Below are 17,646 nucleotides of genomic sequence, written 5' to 3'. Positions count from 1 at the left end.
GTTGGGGATGATGTAACACCTGAGGAAAATCCGCAACAATCTTGATTTGCCACTTCACTCTCTCGTACTTACTTGCCAAATTTCGGGACGAAATCTCCTTCAAGTTGGGGATGATGTGACAACCCGAATTCCCGAGGTCAGTATTATCCTATTCCACGACTGTTTTGTTTGTACCTACACATTCTTGGAATCTTATAAAGCGTATTGTACTAGTGGGATTACGTTAACGCGTTAAACACTTGAAGGATGGCAATCCTTCGACCTTATATCTTTCGACCGGATCCTTCGATGACATAAGATCCTTCGATCTGAGAGCTAACCTTTCGACTCTAGATCCTTCGATCCAAGACCCAATCTTTCGACTGGGATCTAATCCTTCGGCCCAGTCTTTCCAACGGGCTTGGCCCATTTCTGTCTGTTGTTATATGAACGTAAATACATGTGGGTCGATGGATTAACTTCTAAAAACCCTACTTGTGAATTCTTGAGCGGCGGCAGGAGAGACCCTTTTCCCTTTGATCGAAGCTCCCTTCCTTGGAGATCATCCTGTGTGTCTAAATCATTCGGTTAGTATAATCCTTTACATATCGTTCCTATGTGATACTCTCAATTACATGATCTTGTTTGATAGATAGTTCATGCATGGAACTAGGGTTTAACAAGTAGGTGATTGATTGACGATTTCTGTGATATTGGTGTGAATTAAGGCCTGATTTTATTGATAATACGATTGTCGATGATTAGAATTATGATCTGAATTTGTTTATTGATATGTTGTTGATAACCTTGCCATGATATTGTGAACGAATCACTAGCAATGTGACATGTGAGCAGGAAATTGCTGAGAACACGTAAACGGCAAAGTTAGAATCAATGTTTGTCAAGTGATGTAACTGATAATCGAACACACGATCCCACGAGTTCGTTGTTAACCAATCCTGTTGTTAATTGATCACATGCGGGCCGATTTTGTTGCATATGTGTTTAACTGTTAACCGATTTGAATGTGCATGAATTGTTGAATATCGTTGTTGAATTGTATGAACCGAATGATAGCAGTTAGATTGTATGATAGCAGTAGATCGCTTGATTAGGGTTCTTGGAACCGAAACATAACTGTTGTTGCCAAAAGATAGCTGATATGTCGAAAGACAACTGATGTATCGAAAGATAACCTGTGACCGAAAGATAACCTGTGATCGAAAGATATGTGTGATCGAACGATAACTTGTGATCGAACGATAATTGGTGAATCGAAACATAACTGTGGTGTCGAAACATAACTGTGGTGTCGAAACATAACTGATGTGTTGAATGATAACTGTGAATCGAAAGATAAGTGTATCAAATGATAGCTGATGTATTGAATGGTAACTGTGAACCGAAGGATAAATGTGAACCGAAAGATATTGTGCTTGACTAATTGGTATACCATGCCTAGTGATGAATGAGAACATTTGTATTCGTGTGCACCAACTGATGATTGAATGAGAAATGATACGTGTTGTACTGGTATGCAAACTGACTGTTATGTGTAACTGTAATAGGGTTTGGTAAATCACTGTTGTTAAACGAGTAAATAATTCTACCGAGCAAGCCAAGGTGAGTTCACTACATTCGAGCATGCGTCCCAGTGGTTGGGGACAGTCAGTGGGTATTCCATGGGGGGAATGAGTCTTTGGGTAAAAACGAGTATATTGGTTAATGATCTCACCTATCATCATTTGTAAGTCCCTCATCGGGTATTAGTTAGTAGCGCTACTTAGGTTTGGCACCCTCACCCCGTGCCTGTAGAGGACGGAGGTGAACTAATGACCCAGTCTGGCCCAGTACTAGATAGGAGTACGTGGGGAGGGCAGTCATGTATTTCAGGAGCCGTCCGTGTTTGGAAATGAGATATTAACAATATTACTTGCAGTGGTTATTGAACGGTTTTACATACAACGGGTAACAAACATTTTCTAAAACTGTGAACTCGCCAGCTTTGTCTGATACACGTGTTACATGCTCGCAGGTCGTTAGGTATCTTGGAACTGGGAAGCTTGCTATCTGGGAGTGCTGGAGTGGTCATGGATCGAGCCCTATTGGATTAAATTACATGTGATACATAGATTTTAAGCATTATTATGAAACGATTGCTAAACAACTTATTACACGCTTCCGCTACACAACTTTTGAGAATTAATAGTATGTTGACAACTTATGTTGGTAAAATAATGTCATGATTTATTTAAATGTTTAACATTGGTTCAATGTGATTGGTGGCTCGAACTCTGATGCGTAACACGCCTCGCGGGGTTTCCGCAGGTGGAATTTTGGGGGTGTTACAGAAGTGCTGCCGAAGTGCTGTCAGAGTCTGTAAACATTATCAAGATCAATACAACAACAATTTAAAGTGAATCCAACTGAAATAGCACCAAATCATTAGTTTCCGCCTCTTGATTTGGATAGGAATTCTTCTGATCGACTCAAACAGGGCCGAACGCGATCCTACAAGTGGTATCAGAGCTCAGGGGGAGGAGTTCTTGCCAGCTGCATTTCATCTGTTTTTCTACACTTTCTTCAAATTTTTAAAATTTTTCACGGTAAAACCAGCTCAATTTCACACACTGCACTCGGAATCATGTATTAGTAAATCCTTGAAAGTTTCAGATTTAAAATCGACCTAGAAAGTAGAATTTTTGGAGTTTCGCTTATTCGGACTTGTGCAAAAGATGATGTCATCAAGTAGTTCCACTTCTAGGGTCAGCTAGTTTCGCTTTTTTGGACATATTTTGACTAGGTCCGCTTCAAATTAACTGATAGGTTCGCTTCAAGGGACAGTTAGTTTCGCTTCAGTGTCATCTTACTTGTAGTTCCGCTCGAAGGGTCCGCTTATAGGGACTTAATTGTTGAGGTTTCGCTCTAGAGTTCCGCTTATAAGACACTTGAAGGTTCCGCTTATCGAACAAAGAGTAGTTTCGCTCCAAGTGACCTTAAGGTTCCCCTTTTGTGACAGATTAAGGTTCCGCTTTTGTGACAGATTAAGGTTCCTCTTTTGTGACAGATTAAGGGTCCGCTTTTGTGACAGATTGAGGTTCCGCTTTTCTGAACAGCTTGGAGTTTCGCTTTTCTGTACAACTAGTAGTCTCACTTTTAGTGACAACCAAGATTTCGCTTCAAGGGTTAACTTTGCCTAAACTTGGAAATTTGTGAACTTTGAACAATTGAACAATGGACACTGAATTCTATAATGCCTTTGCTAGCCCGATCTCTATTACTCAGAATGCTTTGATTGATAATGAAACCGGAACGTCTCAAAAACCGCCTAAACTCATGGATATTGATGATTATAACGTGTGGTCTGATTTGGAAACTGGGTCGAGGCTTATCACCTAGATGCGTGGGAACACACTGAAGAGCCATATGTTAGACCCACGACAAATGGTGTGCAATTAACAATTCGAGAAATGAGTACGGAAGATAAAAAGAAATATCGAGATGAGAAATTGATGGTGAGCCTGCTTCAGCAAGCGATAAAAGAAGATATCTTGATATTGCTTCAACATGATGGAACTGCTTATTCAATCTGGACAGAATTGGAAGCTAAATTTGTTGGAAGTGATGATATGCTCAAAAATAAGATGTCTCTCATGAAGAAAGAATTCGATTTATTCCGTGGTTTGAAAACTGAAAACACCAAGCAGATAATTGATAGATATTGTAACTTGGTAAGAAACATGTCAAAACTTGGAATTAAGAAAGATACTGACGAATTGATTGAACAACTTGCAGATGCACTACCACATGAAACATGGGGAACGTTTCTGATGATGCTGAGATCCAACAGAAAAGATTACAAGAATATGACACTAGGAGATTTCATCAAACACCTGGAAGCTCAAGAGATGGAGCAAAGGAAGATTGCCAGGATGAAGAATTACGATGGAGAACAAGACATCAGCTTATACTATAAGAGTGGTGCTACTGGATCAACAAATCATTCTCCGAAAATCGAAACTACTTTTAGTGTTAAAGATTCTTCTGAAAAGAAATCTTCCCAAGGATCAAGCAGCACAAGATTTTCATCATTCGATCCAAATATTTCTGTAACAAAGAATGGAAGAAAACTTCAGTGCAATATTGTTCTTAGTATTGAAAATGATCAAGATTACACTGAAGAGATTGCTAAAAATCAAATGTCTTTGTTGGGATTGGTTCTTGAGTCTTATAGTAGTTTTGTAGCCGGAAAGATCGGTAATCCAATGCTCACGAAAGAAGATTACGATCAAATTGATGCTGAAGAAATGGAATTAATGGATATAAAATGGTGTATGGCTAGTGTGATGAGACGTGCTGAGAAGTTTAAACAAATTACAGGCCGAGATGATTTTCGTGATGCAAATGTTTCAACTTTAGGCTTTGATAAATCTAAAGTTACGTGTTTTCGTTGCAGGGAAAAGGGGCATTTCAAGAGGGAGTGCAAAAACCGTGAAGCTACTGGAGCCCAAAATCCTTTTGGAAACAACGATTATCACAAAAAGGCGATTTATCATCAAGTCACGTCACCAGCACAGCATCAGGCACAAACTGCTCACGGGAGAGATGTGACTGATAGTTCAAAAAGAGCATGTCTAAGCAAATATGAAAATTTCTCATGGGATAAATACATTCCAACAAACAGCAAAGTGTGTTTGGCAGAGCAAGATGATGAAAAATTGGCTGAAGGTTTCAATTGGGACAATTTCTGCCCGGATCAAGAATTTATGGCCAAAGAGATGTCCAACAACATGTTTAATGCTTTCATTGCTAATGCTTATGATTTGAAATGTGCAGAAAGAAGCAGAAAAGTCATAGAAGCTGCTGAAGCAAGACGAAGAAAGCTTGAAGAAGAGGAAGAAGAGGAAGAGAGATTAAAAGCTGAAGCTAAAGCTGAGAAAAAGAGAAGAGCTGAATTTTTACGATCAAACAGAACAGTCAAAGAGGTTCCTGAATTTGAAGTAAAAGTTGATGCTGAACCAGTCAAAGTTCCCGAAAAATGCATGAACTGTGATTCTTTAATCAAGCAGAACAATGAGTTGCTGCATAACATAAACAGATTGAAAGAATCATATAATACAATGAACAGAGAAATCAACAAGTATACTGATTCGAGTGGTGAACAAGCTGTGGCAATGAATACACTGAAGATAGCGTATCTGAGACAGCCTGATGATGCTAATTTTCATATAAAGAAATGTGCTGATCTGGAGTTGGAGTTAGCAACACAAAAGATAGAAACTGAGAAAGTTTAAAAATTATTAGAAAGTTACTCATGTTCTACTTTTGTTGTTGACAGGATTTATCCGGTTGTGGAAAATTTGAAGACGTTTGGAGAAGAAAAGACGTCTGAAGAAAAGAAATCTGTGACAAAAGACGAAGAAAAAGTGAAGACTTCTGGTAAGAAATCAAGTGTGGTCTACAATAGATGTCCGCCTCCGGTCGAAAATGGATATTCACCTCGAAATCCAAATTCCGAGAGAGTCGAAAAGGCAATAAATTTACAATGGGAGTCTGGGACGTCGGATAACTTGCCAGAAAATATTGATGTCACGTACACGTCATCCGACACTGATCATGAGTCAAAGTTGATAAAAAGTGTGGTCGATCAGGTGTTAGATAAAGATGACAGTGAGGAGTCCAAACCCGAGTCAAAGTCTGGGTCCAATGCGTCAAAGCCGACATTCAAAAAGGACAAACGGGTTTATGATAAAGAGTTTTTGATGTCAAAATCTAATTTGAATGATGAATCATTCAAAGTAGCAGATTTGAAATGATTCAAAAGGTTTTCAAAATCACAGAAATTAATATTTCTGAAATAAAAGATTTAAATCTTATTGGAAAACCTAAACAATACACTTCAAGAGATCAACAAAGAATGAACAAGAAAATGGGTTACAATTGTGGTTATAGTTCTCATAAGAAACCAAACCATAATCGTAATTTCAAAAAGAAAGGATTAGGATTTAATCAACAGAAAAACTATAAAAATGAGAAAATTTATAAACCAAAAACAGTATTTGTTTCAGGGAAAACGACAGAAGCTGAGAAAGAACAATCATTCAGAAATCAGACGAATCAAGAATTCCTTGCGAAGAAGCAAGAAGAGTTGAAGAAAAATGATGTTTCAAAGAAGATAGAAACCAGAACCTGTTTTCAGTGTAAAATTATTGGTCATGTTGCTAAGGATTGTCCGAAGACATTCAAACCAAAACAGGAAGTCTCTGGTAAATTGAAAGAAAAAGTTTTTGAGAAAACTGAACTTTCAACCCGAAAGTTTACTGGCTTTGAAAATTCAATTTTTTGAAAAAGGAGAATGTTCAAAGAGTGTTCTGAAAAGAAAAGAAAACGTAATAAATCAAAAATGGGTTGTGAAAGATTCAGGCAACAAGTCCGGTGATGAATCTGATTCCACAAAATCAGAGGAGCCACGTGTTGAGAAAAAGGTTGAAAGAAAAGTTCCAACTATGAACGATGAAAATTTTCCACCGTTGTGTGCTGAAAATTTTATGAAGAAAGTTGGAAAAGTTGAAATTTCAAATCAATTTTATTCTGATAAGAAGAAATTTGATGTTGAAAAGACTTTCAACGGAAATGTGAAAAACATTTTTGGAAAAATGGTTAATGGTAAGGCCAAAGATGTTAAAGCATTTTATGCTGCCAAAAGAGGAGTTCACAAGTCTGTTGAAAGCAAAGATGAAAAAGAAAAGGTTACACCCAAGGCTGGTCAGGCTTGGGTGGACATATTTTTTGTTGAATAGACACCTGACCTGCCGGAGATCCCAAGTTGGTAATCGTGGATCATGAATCGGCATCTTTCTAAATCAATGTTTGAGTATTTGCAGGACTTGCCGGAACTCCCAGGTTTGTAAGCGTGGAGTAGGAATCGGCACCTTGAGAATTCAACCAACGAATGGTAATTGGTTGTAAAACAGGTTTGAAATGCTTAATTGCTAAACCTTCAAGTGAATCCATCTACAAGTAGGCATGTATGATTGTTGTGGTTACAAGTGGTTATAGTTGATCTTACAAGTGGTTAATCAAGGTCATTAATTTGAACTTGAATTAACATCATTCATAAGATTGGTAGAATAAAGTGATGATCTTGCCCCAATTTTACAAGTGGTAAAATCAACAAAACTTATTTTCCGAAAAAACCATTTTGATTAAAATAAACTTAAGTGTTTTGAAATCATTATGGGAAAATAGTTTGTTGTGAGGGGGAGTTCTGATTGTTTAAGCCAAACGGATGGAGAATTGAAGCAATTCGATATCAGTTGTCATGTTCTGTATAGTTTGTTTTCAATTTTCATTAGATGTATTTGAATTTTAGGGGGAGTAAGAAATTTTCAGAAAATCCAAAAACATCAGAAAATTTGAAAAAGTCAAAAACATGATAAAACTGAAAAATGAGTTTTTGTTGCATAAAAGAGGAAATGATAGTACATCAGTGAACTATCACAACATGCTAAAGATATGAAATGTTTAAGAGTGATAAACAATCTTACTGCGGATTTGTCGGTAGATTTTCACACACTTAGTAAATTGAAACGAGATATAAACCTAAGCAAGTTTGAATGAAGCTTAATTTGTGGGTAACTATTCTTGGATATATAGGTAACCCTGAAATCTCGTTTGAAAGGTTTCTCTTTCTGATATACTAGGTCTTTATACTCTGTGATATCTGGGGTATTATCCCGGGACTTCTGCGGAATGGAAGTTCTGACCTAGTCCTAGGATAATACTTGCTGCAAAATGCTTGAAACATAGCATAAAGCCCTCAGCTGATTAGACAATTAAATTGATAATCATGCTGTTGTAGCTAAAAGATCTCCTAAAGGGGACACACTGAAAAGTCGAAGCTGATATCTCTCTGCGCATACAGAAGTATCGACCTGAGATCCATCAGCCCTCGCATACCCCTTAATTTATATACAGATATCATTTGTAGTATATTTTCCTGTAAATCTGAACATTGAGATCTGGATACGGGAGTATATTCAAGTGGAGTGATACACAATTAAGTTCGAATTCCTAAAACATTAATATTGTATCTCGAATCAATTGAAATTTGTGCGAAAATTTAAAATGGATTAATATACTGATAATCTAGGTAAATTATTTAGAACTGAGAATGTTTAAAGCTTAACGGTGTTAGTGACATGTTTCAAAACTGATATGATCCTCTTGCACGAACTCACAAAAATATTGTCTGTAAATATTTCTTTTTCGCATTTAATTTTTTTTAGTAAATCCAAAAAGATTTTAGTGTGTTTTAGCATAAATTTTAAAAAATTCAAAAAGATTTTCGACAACTGGTATTGGAAAGTTGATGTTCGAAATTCTAAGTGCTAAACTTGAAGAACAGGTTTGGGAAAGTGTTTGTGAAAATGATAAGAGCTAGAAAAAGATCTTGAATGCAAAATCATTTTTGTAGTTTACCAACATAGTTTCTAAAATTGTTAAAAAGATATAATCTTTGAAGAAACTTATGTTTGGGTAGAGATTGTGCATGTAAATATTTGCCAGGTGATGATCCTGAGATAGAATAGAGTCAGGTAACAATCTTGAACCTGATGCAAGCTTGTTCACTATCTTAGATTGAAGCTTTGAATTCCAGACGACGATCCCAGCAGTTTGAGACGGGGAGTCTGAAGACACCGTGTCAACATCCGAGAGAGAGGAGTTTGTTGATGATGAAGATAGAGTTTGAGGATTCTGGCAGTGACAAGTACTTCAGAGAAAGATTGAAGACTGATAAAGACTGTAGGTTGACAATCGAAGACTCGAAGACTCCGTCAACATCCGAGGGGGAGTTTGTTGGTGCACTACGTCTGTCGACTACGTCTTACATCGAGTCTTAGTGTTGTATAGGTTAGACATGGCACAAAATTCTAGAAACATATGTTAAAATAGGTTTCGCTTATGTGTCATAGTCTTAGGTTCGCTTATGTGTCAAAGTGACATAGGTTCACTTATGTGAACATGATAGTTCCGCTTATTAGTCATTGGTGTAGGTCCGCTTATACGGACATGACCGTATAAGCGAAACCTCCTCACCTATAAATAGGTGGTCATTCAAGCGAACCTAAGCACATAGTTGAAGGTGTTTTTCTTCCGGTTAGCCACAAAGTGCTGCCGAAGTGCTGTCAGAGTCTGTAAACATTATCAAGATCAACACAACAGCAATTTAAAGTGAATCCAACTGAAATAGCACCAAATCATTAGTTTCCGCCTCTTGATTTGGATAGGAATTCTTCTGATCGACTCAAACAGGGCCGAACGCGATCCTACATGGAATGAATTATTAGATCGTGTGAGACAAGGGTCTCTCTTAAGCGCCATTAATCTTTTGTAAGACCGTGGAACAAGAGTGGTAGATCTATCGGGTGTAGCGAGCCCTACTCATGGGTCCTTGTGTGGCCACATGTAGTGCTTTTATTGTCCCAGCCCGGTAGACCGGAAGAAATCATCTAGGGTTGAGTGCTTCCTATGTCATCTCATATATCAATGTCTTAGCTACACATTAATGATCAAGTTCATTGACGCTTTACATACCAATTTTTGACACTCAAAATTTTCAAATGTATTTAAGATTCATTTGAATGCTATCTCACAAACACATGAAATCACAAAACTTTGGTGACGTTTTCAACTTATGTACAAGTAAGGGGACGGGTTGGTCCTGCTTACAAAGACTCTTTTGGGCTAAACCCATTCTCACTCGTGCAAAGCACAAAGACTCTCGTGGGCTACACTCACAATTTAGTTTTCATATGACATGCCGAGAAAAATGATTTTATTATGTTTTCTCAACAACTTTTAAACCGGTTAACAAAAAAACATTGTTTTAAATCTTTTTCAGACAAACTATGAATTCGCCAACTTTATGTTGATTTTTCGCATGTTCTTTCTCAGGTTGTATTTTCAAACAATGGAACGGTTGAAATAGGAGAACCCATGAGGATTCGAGTACTTAGCGGGCGTTCGCTTTCTAGCAGTCTTAGCTCAAATACTTCCGCTGTGTAATGAAGATACCGGTCAGATCACACCAACTCTGATTTTAGCATGGTGTGACAGATACGAATCACAAGCATGATCATGCTAGATAACAATTTTGGCCTAAATCATCCTGCTTACACAATTACAAGCTTTAGAATTCACATTAACATTACTAAGATCTTTCCAAATTTAAATGAAAGAATTCATACACACCTCAAATATTCTTTCATATCATGTTAACAATCACCATTCCTAGTATCATGCTATGAACCAAATTACAAGTAACAAGATTTAACAATTACAATCTACACATGGGTTTTACAACATGACATGAGCAAAATCATAATCAAACATTCATGATTAACAACTTAAAGATGCATATGAACTCTAAGAATAAGACTAGAATATTATCATGAAAATCAACAACAATTTATCATGACATCTACTTCCATATCATCATAATCACAAAAGCTTCAACAGTGTTTAGACAACTCAAGGATTTAGCCTCTAAGGCTCACCATAACTAATACAAATTTTTCAATGATTACAAAGTTTGATATAAAACAAAGTAGCTAACCAAGTTTAAAGCAAGAGTTAAATGGTGGATGATTAGATCTTCAAGAGATTAAGCCTTCTCCAAAGCTCCTCTTTGGCTTCAACTTCCTTCCAAGTGTAGATTTTTTGGGGAAAAACTTCAATCTAAGGCCCAGCTCTCTTGCATATGAGATTGAAACCCGTATTTAAGCTACTGCACGTTTGGCACGACCATGCCACCTTTTGCACGGTCGTGCTTAGTCTGTGTCAGTCTAGCTTTTCTTCTATCGATCTTGTTTGCTACCATTTTTGAAAAAAATCCCGCTTAAAAGTTCCTGAGGTGGCATGACCGTGCCAAGTGTTGGCATGATTGTGCCAGTCAATGTTTCACAGGTAATGATGATTGCGTGCTCATAAATAGACTGATCTTGGGAGAACTTGGACTGGGAACGATCATGCCTGGGGCTGGCATGACCATGTCGATCGGTGATTTTTTTCCTTGGCTTGTGCATGTGCATCTGGGCAATAGTGCTGATGATGGTGTTGATGTTAGCTGACCTGGCACGATCGTGCCAGGTATTGGCAAGGTCTTGCCATATCTGGCAATTTGCTGTAAATCTCCAATTTTGCTCAGTTTTGCTCCAAAAGCCTTCGTTTTATAACCAGGCCGAAGCCCGAACCTGTATTTTCACAAAAAACTCAAATAAGTACCAAAATCAATTAACACACGAAGAGTTCTCGCATAATAAGGGATAAATTTGACATTTAAAGATGTATAAATTTGTATACATCAACAACACATCCGTCGAGCATATGCATCTTCTTCGTGCTATTCACCATCAAATCACCAAAGGTTCGTCACAAAGTTTGGTCAGAAATTCAAAGCAATCTGCGATCAACTGGCCACTACCCTTTATCCTTTCGCCGATATTGGCAAGTCCATTATTTCATGTGTGGACTAGGCCCTTCATTTGAAACTTCCTCCACCACTATTCGAGCCACCAAACTAAACTCTATGTTTCGAGATCCTCTCACTCAATTTGAACGTCATGAGTACTTCTTACAATCCCTGCATCCACCAGCAACTTCTCAAATTGTGTTTGCTGCCTAACAATAATGCTCTCGTGCATCAAACACTACTGTTTACAAGGCAGGTCTCCATCTTTCTCACGGTGATCACAAAATATCTCTCGTACCCCTTGCAAACCTCCTCACTGTAAGTTATGTAGAACTGATGGACATTATGCAGATAAGTGCCCGCGTTAGGCAACCTATGCTTTTGCCTCCAATCCCAATGAGCATTTTGCCCAACCCTTTCAATCCTAGTGTCACATCATTACCGGCTCTCCACACTGGGAAGCTGGCACCTATGCTATACTCATATGTCCAACTCCACTCGACCTCTTCATGACCTAACTCCATGTCCAGGGAATTCTCAAGTTGTTTTTGGTAATGGCAACCCTTTATGTGTTTCTCATGTGGGCCACTATTTCTTAACCCATTCTAGTACTACTTTCACCCAGAGTTACATATATTAGATCCTGATCCTATATTCACATGATAATGCATATCTTTTACAAAAGTTACTTTAGATTTTACATTTAAAACATTTTTTTATAACAGATTTGATACATTAGTGAAGTTATCTTCTGTAATCAAAGTTGAAAGCCTTTTATAAGTCATTTTCTAATGATTTGCATAAAATATTCTCTTGGATTATATTTATTATTTCTGAACATATGCAATTTTTTAAAAGAAAACATTTTGTAGACTTTTGAGTAACTATGCTAATCATGTGTTTTCCGGTTGATATCATCTTCTAGATCAATGCTATGTGAGCTTTGATGTTTTGTATCAAATGCCTTATATTTCTATTTTTTCCTTTTCTTTTGACTTGTTTTCTCTCAAAAACATATTCTTTTTTTTTTTCAAAAACATGTCTTCCAGTATGTAGTTTCCAAAATCTCAATTTTTATGAGTACAGATGAAGTTCATGTTTCTGGAACTGCTCATGAAGACATGTATATTCTTATCCAATGAGCACGTACAAGGAATGCAATCCCATGCTGCAAAAAATAGAACCTCCGAGTGCATAAATCTTACCACTAGCCCTGTACTTTGCAATTGCAACTCCATGACTGGCAAATTTAAGCATACGAAACTTAAAGATTGACATCATATTAGTGGTCATAGTACCGGTTTTTCACTGCAAACCACTGTTGTACAACCTAACATCTCTAAAAAAGCCAATGTCTCACAATAGCATTCTAATGTGCGATTTTTTTTTGCTCCAAGAGTCAAATCACCTAAAACAATAGTCAGAAGAAATTCTAGAATCGCAGCAACAAAAACTTGAGTTTCCCATCTATGCCATAAATGCGCAACCACCGTCAACACTTGAATTAAAAATTGGGATTGAAGCTTGTTTATCTATCATGTTTCCTTATCTTTCTCACATTGCAATGTATTCAGCTCTCTCCAATGAGTCAGTTATACAATACAAACCTAACAAAATACTTACAAAACATTTGGCTAGTCAACAATCATTTCTCTTCGTATAAGTAGAAAAGGCTGATCTTTTTGGTTATTAGTCGTGTGCGTTCTACACTAAATAATTAAGTTTACCAAACATGAATGCGCATCTTATTGTAATCAATAATGGGTAACGATGTTTAGAATATATCTTTTAGATTTTTTTTTGTGAATGCACGAAGATGGCTATTCTTGGTAATAGAAACACCATAATCATCTTCAAAACATAAAACAGGAATATATATTTGAATTCATTATGAAACAAAAAGTTTGAATGAAAAGTGAATGTTTAACGTGCAAGGAAAACTAACCGACAAGCAATTCTCGTCTTCCAACTTCAATCCTTAGCTCAGATCCCTCTAGAAAGTGAGTGAATAAATAAGCTATATTTTCATTCAATAAGAATGAATACAAGATACATATATATAGGCACGAATGTTACACTAAGACACCTCAAGATTACTAAATTAAACAATACAATTATATTATCTAACATCCCCCTGGCAAGCTGAATGGTGGAGGACCAATGCGAAGCATTTGTCAAAAAATATTGAATTGAGAACTCTAAAGACTTTTTGTAAAGATGTCAGCCACCAGAAGCTTGGTCGGAACAAATTTAGTAACTAATTTTCCTGTAGCCACTAGTTCATGCAACAAGTGATAATCAAGTTCTATGTGTTTCGCCTTTTTATGTGACTCCAGATTTTGAGTGAGAAAGATGGCACTTTGATAGTCAGAAAGCATGGTTGGTCTGTCTGGTGGTAAGGCATGAAGTTCCTAAAGAAGATGTGTTAACCATACAATTTCTGCAGCAGTGTTGGCCATAGCCCGATATTCGGATTCACAGCTAGATCTAGACACAGTTGGTTGTTTCTTGCCACTCCTTGAAATAAGGTTGTCACCCAAGAATTTAGAATATACATATGTAGAACGTCAATTAGCATCAGAGTAACCAAGTAACGATGTGTGAATGGGTTGTCTATAATGTAAGCTAAAGGCAATTGTACCATTTTAGATAGCGTAGAATGCGTTTGACTTCCTGAAAATGAGCAGTGGTTGGAGCATGTAAAAATTGACTGACTTGATTAACAGCATAAGCAATATCAGGTCTTGTAATCGTCAAGTATTGGAGACCACCTACTATGTCACACCCCCAAAATCCACCCGCGGAGTACCACCGCTTGGGAGCGTGACTGACCAGGATCAAGCCATCAATCATATCAAACATAGCATTTAATAATCAAAGTAAGTAACGTAATTCATCATGACATGATTGATGTTTCAAAACCAAACATTGTTTAAGTAGCGGAAGCATTGTTGTAAACCCAAGTTAAAATACTGAAATGTCATAAGTGTCTAACAAAGTAATACGATCCTTGTCCACAACGACCGGCTCCTCTTTGGTGCAAGCTCCATGTACCTAACGATCTGCAAGGCATGTAACAGAATGATCAACAAACTAGTTGAGCGAGTTCACAATAAGTAAGTGCGTAACAGTAAGTAACGGGTGGCTCTACTGGGCCGATAGTAAGTTGTATAGGTGGGGGCTTCCCATGTTATGTGACCACTAGACTATTCGTATCAACTACTCGTATCATCCCTGTTCTTCTTCCGAGAACAGTAGCGCGTATGGGGTGTACGTAGGTTTTACGCACGTATCCTTCACAACCGAGGATAGGAGACGCGGGGGTGTACGTGGGTTTCACGTACGTATCCTTTGTACCGAGGATAGAAGTAAGTAATGCGTACACGTAGGTTTTACGTGCGTGCCTGACATCCGAGGCAGTGATTGGCATATGACCACGTAGGTGTTATTCTAACCTACGGAACCATCCTGACATCCGAGGATCATGGTAGGTGATAGTCTAGGAAAAACATATGTACGTTCTTAGTCAATTGTAACCTTTATCCCATTCCCACGACCCGGGAATCCCATGCCTTAGTAGGAGTGTGAACTCACCTGGGTTTGCTCGGCAGACAATAAAATGCTCAAGTATACAAGTAAGGGATCAACCACGTCCTATCATGGTTACTTATGCAAGTTAGGTTCGTACTCAACTATTGCACGTATAAGCTACACGTATGTATACACATATAATCATGGCAAGAATCACGTATGCATGTGAACTGGTAAGAGCATAGCATTAACATTCATGTGCGATTCAATGTCTAAGCCCGAGAGGTAATCCGCCCAAATAACATATCAGCCCAAATAACATATCGGCCCAAACAGGTAAGCAGTCCAATTAGCAGTCAATCGAATTGGGCCCGTGACAAGGTAGGCCCAAAACAGTGTACGAGCAGCTAGTCTCGAGTCGCAACCGGCGATCTCGAGTCGCAACCGGGATTACGAGTCACAACAGCTGATTACGAGTCGCAACAGGAGGTTGCGAGTCGCAATGGTGATTTCGGTTCATCATGGTCTGGTTACGAGTCGCAACGGGACTCGCAACCATGGTCTCGGCTTGTGCTGTTGTGGTCTCGAGTCGTGATTGGTGATACCGAGTCGCAACCGTGTGTGTGTAACAGCCTATAACAGTTTCCTTATTTCATTTAACAAAAATCCCGTAATTCCAGCAAACAGATTTGGCAGTTTCAATAACCGATCAATCATGGCAATTATCAAATCAATTACCAACATTTATCAATTCATAACATATTCATATGATCAACTCGTGTAATCAACATCAAGAACAGCCAATTTCTAATAATCAAACATGTAAACAACTAACTTATAGGCTAGCATGCAATCTAAAACATCACAGCCGGTTACAAGCACATGCAATTCAACCGATTTAACACTAAGAACATCGACTAATCAGCAACATATGATCCGGTTCTGTTCTAGCATATCAACATAAATCACCAAAAGTAATTATATAGATTCTGTTTGGTTTACTAGCATGAACCCTAATCGGTTATGTAACACATTCCTAGATCATGCAATCCGATAGATAATCACATCATCGCAAAACCTTACATATCAAGCATGAAATCAACAAATACCACACTAACCGAGATGATGAAAGTTGTGAATGACAAAAGCTTCGTGAGGGAGGAATGCCTTCAGTTCCGAGACAGAGGAAGAGGGTTTGGTGTGTGAGTTCTTGGTTGCCAAAAGTGAGAAAAACTAAAACCCTAATTGTGTATATGCATATACGTGTGAGGTGAGGGTGGGCCGAAACCTCACTTGGGCCGCCTTGTGATCTCGAGTCCATTACATGGACCGAGTGGGTTTGCAAACAATAGTAAAGCCCAATCGATTTATGGATCGGGTGTAGTGTTGTGTGGTCCAATAACGCAAACATTTAAGCATTTATCCGTAACATTCATTCAATCAAATAAGGTTCACATAAACACGTATCGTTACACAAAGCAAGTCTAAAGTTCGAGTTGTCACATTATCCCCAACTAATTGGAAATTTCGTCCCGAAATTTGGTATGCACTCACTGAGGAAGCTAGGTAAACTGTATTGTTCACTGATTTTCCTGGGGTGTCACATCCTCCCCCTGTTGATCTGGAATTTCGTCCCGAAATTCCGAAGTAGTAGCTTCAGCCTCAGTAGTGGTAGCATTGGTTTCGAATAACTGGGGGTACTTTTCTGTCATCCTGTCTTCGCGTTCCCAGGTGTACTCTGGGCCACGTTTGGAGTTCCAACGAACTCGAACAAGAGGGATTCTCTTGTTTTTGAGGACCTTCACATCCCGGTCCGTGATTTCTACTGGTTCCTCGACGAACTGCAACCGCTCGTCGATAGTGAGTTCCTTAAAAGGAATGATGAGGGTTTCATCTGATAAGCACTTCTTTAGGTTCGACACATGAAAGACATTGTGAACTGCTCCGAGTTCAGCTGGTAGGTTCAACTTGTAGGCTACCTTGCCAATCTTTTCTAAGATTTCGAATGGTCCGACGTACCGCGGATTCAGTTTGCCCCTTTTGCCAAAACGTACCACACCCTTCCAGGGTGAAACTTTTAGTAAAACCCGGTCCCCGACCTGAAATTCCAAAGGCTTTCTACGCTTGTCCGCGTAGGCTTTCTGACGGTCGCGTGCTGCCGCCATGCGTTGTCGTATCTGTGCTATCTTTTCTGTGGCGTCCACTACAATCTCTGGACCCGTAATTTGACTATCCCCCACCTCTGCCCAACTGAGAGGTGATCGGCATTTACGTCCGTACAATGCCTCGAACGGAGCGGCTTGAATGCTGGTGTGATAACTATTGTTATACGAGAACTCCACCAAAGGGAGGTGTTTTTCCCAGCCATTGCCGAAATCGATGACGCATGCCCGAAGCATGTCTTCTAGAGTTTGGATCGTTCGCTCAGACTGCCCATCCGTCTGGGGGTGATATGCTGTGCTCATGTCTAATCTTGAGCCAAAGGATTTGTGCATTGCTTGCCAAAGCTCTGACGTGAATCGTACATCGCGATCCGAAATGATAGAGGTGGGCACTCCGTGCCTCGAAACAACTTCTTTAAGATAGACGTCTGCGAGAGTGGAGAACTTGTCCGTTTCCTTAATCGGCAGGAAGTGTGCAGACTTGGTGAGTCGATCAACTAT

This window comes from Helianthus annuus, chromosome 11, assembly GCF_002127325.2.
Source record: "Helianthus annuus cultivar XRQ/B chromosome 11, HanXRQr2.0-SUNRISE, whole genome shotgun sequence".
In the NCBI taxonomy this organism is placed as follows: domain Eukaryota; kingdom Viridiplantae; phylum Streptophyta; class Magnoliopsida; order Asterales; family Asteraceae; genus Helianthus; species Helianthus annuus.
Note: the sequence above shows the minus strand (reverse complement) of the source record.